Source organism: Lynx rufus, unplaced genomic scaffold, assembly GCF_022079265.1.
Source record: "Lynx rufus isolate CCGP_SWC_20201006 ecotype Redwood Valley unplaced genomic scaffold, mLynRuf1.p SCAF_24, whole genome shotgun sequence".
Classification (NCBI taxonomy): domain Eukaryota; kingdom Metazoa; phylum Chordata; class Mammalia; order Carnivora; family Felidae; genus Lynx; species Lynx rufus.
The window spans coordinates 22,468,833-22,477,051 of NW_025814839.1; positions in this window are offsets into that span (position 1 = coordinate 22,468,833).

The following is an 8,219-nucleotide window of genomic DNA, read 5'->3' on the forward strand; positions in this document are numbered from 1 at the left end:
GAAGAAAGGAAGGAAGGACTCCACAGGTCTTCTTTAATCAACTTAGCAAGCTCTCCAAAGCCGTTTCTCATCGGAGTTGCATTGAATCTGCCAATAGTTTGTCAGGAAAGACATTTCGTATATTGATTTTTCCAAATAACTAGTCTTTTAATTGTCTAAGCTTATTCCCCACAATATATTGTTTCTTACTCGAGTGTCTTATCTGCATATTGCTTTGGATTTGGGGCATGCAGTGACATATCATCTATAAATAGTGGCATTTTCGTTTCTTTCCAATTCCTAGAGCTTTCTTTTTTTTTTCTTTCCTACTACAAGAATGACGTTGAGTAAATGTGAGGATAGTGAGTGTTCATGTCTTCTTGAAATTGCAACATGTAAAACTAGTTTTCTAGAACTATGTAGATAGTGGGGTTTTTAAAAGTGTGTATCTTTTATCAGTCTCTTAGTTTGCTCTTGCCGTTTACAACAGATCACCATCAACACAGTGTCTTACAGCCACACACATGTATCTCACATTTGTATGGGTCAGAAGCTGAGCAATGGCTTAGCGGGGTCCTTTGTTCAGGTTCTCACAAGGCTGTACCCAAGGTGTCCGCTAGACTGTGCTTCCCCATTTGGGTGCTTCGATGGGGAAGAATCTGCTTCCAAGCCCATTGCGTTTGTTTTTAAGAGAATCTCCTGGAGACTGTATGACTGGACTCATTTCCACAGGTCTTTGCTAGTTGTTGGCTAGTTGGAGGCTTAGGTCCGAAGCATTCCCAGACACTTGTCTTACTGCTTTTGGGCTGCTCTAACAAAATACCATCGGCTTATGAAAAGAAGTTTTATTTTTCACAGTTCTGGAGGCTGGGGAGTCCACAATGACGGCACTGGCAGATTCAGTGTCCAGAGACGGCCTGCTTCCTGGTTCATGGACGGTGGTCTTCATGCTTGGCGCAGGGCCACGGCAGCTCTCACAGCCCTCCTTGGTAAGGGCACTAATCCCATTCATGAGCTCCACCTTCATGACATAATCACTTCCCAAATCTCCCACTTCTAAATACTATCACGTTGAACATTAAGATTTAACACATGAGTTTCGGTGAGTGGGGACACAAATATTCAGCCTAGAGCAAGGCTGTTCCTTGTTTGTGGCCATGTAGACTTCCTCGATATGGCCGCTTAGTTTAGGAGGCCAGCAAGGAGAATGTCACTTCAGAGAAGGCTCAGTCCTCCTTGAAGGGTGTTCACATGATCAGATCAGGTTTGCCTAGCATAATCCTCCTTTTGGTTGACTCTGAATTAACTGAAATAGGTCTGCAACATTCCTTTATCTTTGTCATATTATCATAGCTAGAGTCAAATCATAGATCTTAAGAGAAAAGAATTATAAACAAAAGGTGACAACACTAAAGGGCAGATATCATGGAGTCACTTAGGGTCTTTCTGCTACAAGTATATTGAGGAAGTTCCCTTATAATACTAGTTTTCTAAGTTTTGTCATGAATGAATATTGAATGCTAACAGATGTTTATTTCACATTTATTGAGATAGGTTTTGTTAACTGTTTATTTTGGAGAGAGACCAAGCAAGCCAGCAGGGGAGGGGCAGAGAGAGAGGGAGACAGGATCTGAAGCAAGCTCTGCGCTGACAGTGGCATGCCCAATGCGAGCCCCACGTGGGGCTGAAACTCACACACTGTGAGATCATGACCCGAGCCTAAGTTGGATGCTTAACCGACTGAGCTACCCAGGCACCCTGAGATGTGTTTTTAAAATATTTGTGAATGGGGGAGGGGCCAAGATGGCGGAACTGCATGGAAGTTTTGTGTGTGTCTCGCATCCATGAAATACAGCCAGGCCAACACGAAACCATCCTGCACACCTAGAACACTGATTGGAGGACTAACACAACAATCTGCACAACCTGAGCCACAGAATTCAGCAGGAATTTACCCCAAAGGAAAGAGCATGAAGAAACGACAGCCAGGGATTTAACCCACACAGATAGAAGCAAGATGTCTGACCCAGAATTTAGAATCACGATAATAAGAATATTAGCTGGGGTCCAGAATAGATTAGAACCCCTTTATGCAGAGATAAAAGAAGTAAAAAATAGCCAGAATGAAATTAAAAATACTATAACTGAGCTGCAATCACGGATGGATGCAGTGGCGGCAAGGATGGACAAGACAGAACAGAGATTCCGCGATATAGAGGACAAAATTATAGGGAATAACGAAGCAGAAAAAAAAAAGAGGGAGATTAAAGCAAAAGAGCACGATTTAAGCATTAGAGAAACCATTGACTCATTAAAAAGGAACATCAGAATCATAGGGGTCCCAGAAGCGGAAGAGAGAGAAATAGGGGTATTTGGGTAATGTGAGCAAATCATGGCGGAAAACATGTACAAAAGCTGGGGAAAGACACAGACATCAAAATCCAAGAAGCACAGAGGACCCCCATTAGATTCAACAAAAACCGACTATCAACAAGGCATATCATAGTCAAATTCACAAAATACTCAGGCAAGGAGGGAATCATGAAAACAGCAAGGGGAAAAAAAAAAAGTTCCCGAACCTCAAAGGGAAGACAGATCAGGTTTGCACCAGACCTACCCACAAAAACTTGGCAGGCCAGAAAGCAGTGGCGGGATATATTCAGTGTGCTGAATCAGAAAAATATGCGGGGGAGCCTGGGTGGCTAAATCGGTTAGGCGTCCAATTTCAGCTCTGGTCGTGATCTCGCGGTCTGTGAGTTTGAGCCCCTCGTCGGGCTCTGTGCTGACAGCTCAGAGCCTGGAGCCTGCTTCGGATTCTGTGTCTCCCTCTCTCTCTGCCGCTCCTCTGCTCATGCTCTGTCTCTCTCTCTGTCAAAAATAAATAAACATTAAACAATAAAAATAAAAAATAAATGCAGCCAAGAATTCTTTATCCAGCAAGGCTGTCACTCAAAATAGGAGAGAGAAAAAGTTTCCCAGACAAACAAAAATTAAAGGAATTTGTGACCACTAAACCAGCCCTGCAAGAATTTTTAAGGGGGACTTTCGGAGGCAAGAAAAGATGAAAAAAATTACATATACATACATACATACATATATATACATATACACACAGATATACATATATATGTGTATATATGTATGTGTGTATATATATATATATATATATACCAAAAGCAACAAAGATTAGAAAGGACCAGAGAACACCACCAGAAACTCCACGTCTACAAGCATCATAATGGCAATAAATTCATATCTTTCAGTACTCACTCTAAATGTCCATGGACTCAATGCTCCAATCAAAAGGCATTGGGTAACAGAATGGATAAGAAAACAAGGTCCATCTATATGCTGTTTACAGGAGACCCAGTTTAGACCTAAAGACACCTTCAGCCTGAAAATAAGGGGATGGAGAACCATCTATCATGCTAATGGTCAACAAAAGAAAGCTAGAGTAGCCATACTTATATCAGACAATCTAGACTTTAAAATAAAGACTGTATCAAGAGATGCGGAAGGGCATTATGGCATAATCAAGGGGTCTATCCACCAAGAAGACCTAACAATTGTAAACATTTATGCGCCAAATGTGACAGCACCCAAATATGTAAATCCATTAATCACAAGCATAAAGAAACTCATCGATAGTAATACCATAATAGTAGGAGACTTCAACACCCCACTCACAGCAATGGACAGATCATCTAATCAAAACAATCAACAAGGAAACAATGGCTTTGAATGACACACTGGACTAGATGGACTTAACAGATATATTCAGAACATTTCATCCTAAACCAGCAGAATATACATCCTTCTCCAGTGCACACGGAACGTTCTCCAGAATAGACCATATACTGGGACATAAATCAGCCCTGAGTACAAAAAGACCGAGATCATACCGTGCATATTTTCAGACCACAACACTATGAAACTCGAAATCAACCACAAGAAACTATTGGGAAAGGTAACACATACTTGGAGACTGAAGAACATCCTACTAAAGAATGAATGGGGGGCGCCTGGGTGGCGCAGTCGGTTAAGCGTCCGACTTCAGCCAGGTCACGATCTCGCGGTCCTGGAGTTCGAGCCCCGCGTCAGGCTCTGGGCTGATGGCTCAGAGCCTGGAGCCTGTTTCCGATTCTGTGTCTCCCTCTCTCTCTGCCCCTCCCCCGTTCATGCTCTGTATCTCTCTGTCCCAAAAATAAATAAACGTTGAAAAAAAAATTAAAAAAAAAAAAGAATGAATGGGCCAACCAAGCAGTGAAAGAGGAAATTGAAAAGTATATGGAAGTCAATGAAAGGGATAACACCACACCCCAAAACCTCTGGGACACAGCAAAGGTGGTTATAAGAGGAAAATAGATAGCAATCCAGGCCTTCCTAAAGAAGGGAGAGAGATCTCAGATACACAACCTAACCTTATGCCTTAAGGAGCTGGAAAAAGAACAGCAAATAAAACCCCAAATCAGCAGAAGAGAGGAAATAATAAGGATTACAGCAGAAATTAATGCTATCGAAACAGACAAACAAACAAACAAAAAACCCCACAAAAATACCAGTTGAACAGATCAATCAAGCCAGAATCTGGTGCCTTGAAAGAATGAACAAAATTGATAAACCACTAGCCAGTCCGGTCAAAAAAGAAAAAAAGGAAAGGACTGAAATAAATAAAATCAAGAATGAAAGAGAAGAGATCACAACCAACACAGCGGAAATAAAAACAATAATAAGAGAATAGTATGAGCACTTCTATGCCAATCAAATGGGTAATCTGAAAGAAATGGACAAATTCCTAGAAACATATACACTACCAACACTGAAACAGGAAGAAATAGAACATTTGAACAGACCCATAACCAGTCAGGAAATCGAATTAGTAATCAAAACTCTGCCAAAAAACAAGAGTCCAGGGCCAGAAGGCTTTACAGGGGGAATTCTCCCAAACATTTAAGGAAGAGTTAGCACCTATTCTCTTGAAACTGTTCCAAAACATAGAAATGGAAGGAAATCTTGCAAACTCTTTCCATGAAGCCAGCATTACCTTGATTCCAAAACCAGTCAGAGACCCCACTAAAAAGGAAAACTATAGACCACTTTTCCTGAGGAACATGGATGCCAAAATTCTCAACAAGATATTAGCCAACCGGATCCAACAATACATGAAAAGTATTACTCACCACGACCAAGAGGGATTTATACCTGGGATGTGGGGCTGGCTCAATATCCGCAAAACAATTAACGTGATTCATCACATCAAGAAAAGAAAGGGCAAGAACCATAGGACCCTCTCAATAGACGCAGAGAAAGCATTTGACAAAACACAGCATCCTTTCTTGATAAAACCCTCAAGAAAGTAGGGCGAGAAGGAGCATACCTCGAGATCCTAAAAGCCATATATGAACAACCCGACGCTAATATCATCTTCAGTGGGGACAAATGGGAGAGTTTCCCCCCTGAGGTCAGGAACAAGGCAGGGATGTCCACTCTTGCCACTGTTCCTCAACATAGTATTGGAAGTCTTAGCCTCTGCAATCAGACAACACAAAGAAATAAAAGGCATCCACATCGGCCAGGAGGAGGTCAAACTTTCCCTCTTTGCAGATGGCACGACACTCTATACAGAAAACCCCAAAGATGCCACCACAAAACGGCTAGAATGGATTCATGAATTCGGCAAAGTTACAGGATATGAAATCGATGCGCAGAAATCGGTTGCATTCCTATACACCAACAATGAAGCAACAGAAAAAGAAATCAAGGAATCGATCCCATTTACAGTTGCACAAAAAGCCACAAAATACGTAGGAATAAATCTAACCAAAGGGGTGGAAAATGTATATACTGAAAACTATAGAAAGCTTATGAAAGAAATGGAAGAAGACACAAAACAATGGAAAAAGAGTCCATGCTCCTGGATAGGAAGAACAAATATTGTTGAAAGGTCGATACTACCCAAAGCAATCTACATCCTCAATGCAATCCCTATCAAAGTAACACCAGCATTCTTCACAGAGCTAGAACCTATACTCCTAAAATGTGTATGGAACCCGAAAAGGACCCGAAGAGCCAACGCAATCTTGAAAAAGAAAACCAAAGCAGGAGGCATCACAATCCCAGACTTCAAGCTATACTACAAAGCTGTAATCATCAAGACAGTATGGTACTGGCACTAGAACAGACACTCAGATCAATGGAACAGAATACAGAACCCAGACATGGACCCACAAACCTATGGCCAACTAATCTTTCACAGAGCAGGAAAGAATATCCAATGGTGTAAAGACAGTCTCTCCAGCAAGCGGTGCTGGGAAAACTGGACAGCGACATGCAGAAGAATGAACCTGGACCACGTTCTTACACCATACACAAAAATAAACTCAAAGTGGATGGAAGACCTCAATGCAAGACAGGAAGCCATCAAAATCCTCGAGTTGAAAGCAGGCAAAACCCTCTTTCATCTTGGCCGCAGCAACTTCTTATTCAACACGTCTCCAGAGGCAAGGGAAACAAAAGCAAAAATGAACTACTGGGACCTCATCAGACTAAAAGGCTTCTGCACAGCGAAGGAAACAATCAGCAAAACGAAAAGGCAACTGACAGAAGGGGAGAAGGTATTTGCAAATGACATATCAGATAAAGAGTTACTATCCGAAATCTACAAAGAATGTCTCAAACTCAACACCCAAACAACAAATAATCCAGTGAAGAAATGGGCAAAAGCCATGAGTAGACACTTCTCCAAAGAAGACATCCAGATGGCCAATCGACACATGAAGAAATGCTCCACATCACTCATCATCAGGGAAATACAAATCAAAACCACACTGAGCTACCACCTTACACCTGTCAGAATGGCTCACATTAACAACTCAGGCAACAACAGATGTTGGCGAGGATGTGGAGGAGGAGGATCTCTTTTGCATTGTTGGTGGCAATGCAAGCTGGTGCAGCCACTCTGGAAAACAGTATGGAGTTTCCTCCAAACATGAAAAATAGAACTACCCTACAACCCAGCAATTGCACTACTAGGCATTTATCCACGAGATACTGGTGTGCTGTTTCAAAGGGACACATGCACCCCATGTCTATAGCAGCACTATCAACAATAGCCAAAGTATGCAAAGGAGCCCAAATGTCCATCGATGGATGAAAGGATACAGAAGATGTGGTATCTAGATACAATGGAGTATTCCTCGGCAATCAAAAAGAATGAAATCTTGCCATTTGAAACTACATGGATGGAACTGGAGGGTATTATGCTAAGTGAAATTAGTCAGTCAGAGAAAGACAAAAATCATATGACTTCACTCGTATGAGGACTGTAAGAGACAAAACAGATGAACATAAGGGAAGGGAAACAAACATAAAAACAGGGAGGGGGACAAAACAGAAGAGACACACCAATATGGAGAACAAACTGAGGGTTGCTGGAGGGGTAGTGGGAGGGGGGATGGCCTACATGGGCAAGGGGCACTAAGGAATCTACTCCTAAAAATCATTGTTTCACTCTATGCTAACTAATTTGCATGTAAATTCTAAAAAATAAAAAATTAAATTAAAAAAGTAAAAATAAAAAAACCAAAATAAAGTATTTGTTACTGTGGGGAATTACATTATTTGCTCATGTTACACCAACTTTGCATTTCTCAGACTAACTGAATATAGTTGTGATTTCATTCGGTGTTTTTCATTATTTTATTTTATTTTTTTATGTTTATTTTTGAGAGGGAGAGAGACCGAGCATGAGCAGGGGAGGGGCAGAGAGAGAGGGAAATGCGGACTCTGAAGCAGGCTCCAGGCTCTGAGCTGTCAGCACAGAGCCCGACGCAGAGCTCATACTCACGAACTTCAATATCATGACCTGAGCAGAAGTGGTCACCCAAATGAGCCACCCAGGTGCCCCTATTTTATTTTATTTGGGAGAGAGAGAGAGACAGAGAGACAGAGAGAGACAGAGGGAGAGCGAGAGAGAGAGCGAGAGCACACAAGAGTGGGGGAGGGGGCAGAGGGAGAGAGAGAGAGAGAGAGAGAGAGAGAGAGAGAGATTTTTTTTAATTTTTTTTAACGTTTATTTATTTTTGGGACAGAGAGAGACAGAGCATGAACGGGGGAGGGGCAGAGAGAGAGGGAGACACAGAATCGGAAACAGGCTCCAGGCTCTGAGCCATCAGCCCAGAGCCTGACGCGGGGCTCGAACTCACGCACCGCAAGATCGTGACCTGGCTGAAGTCGGACGC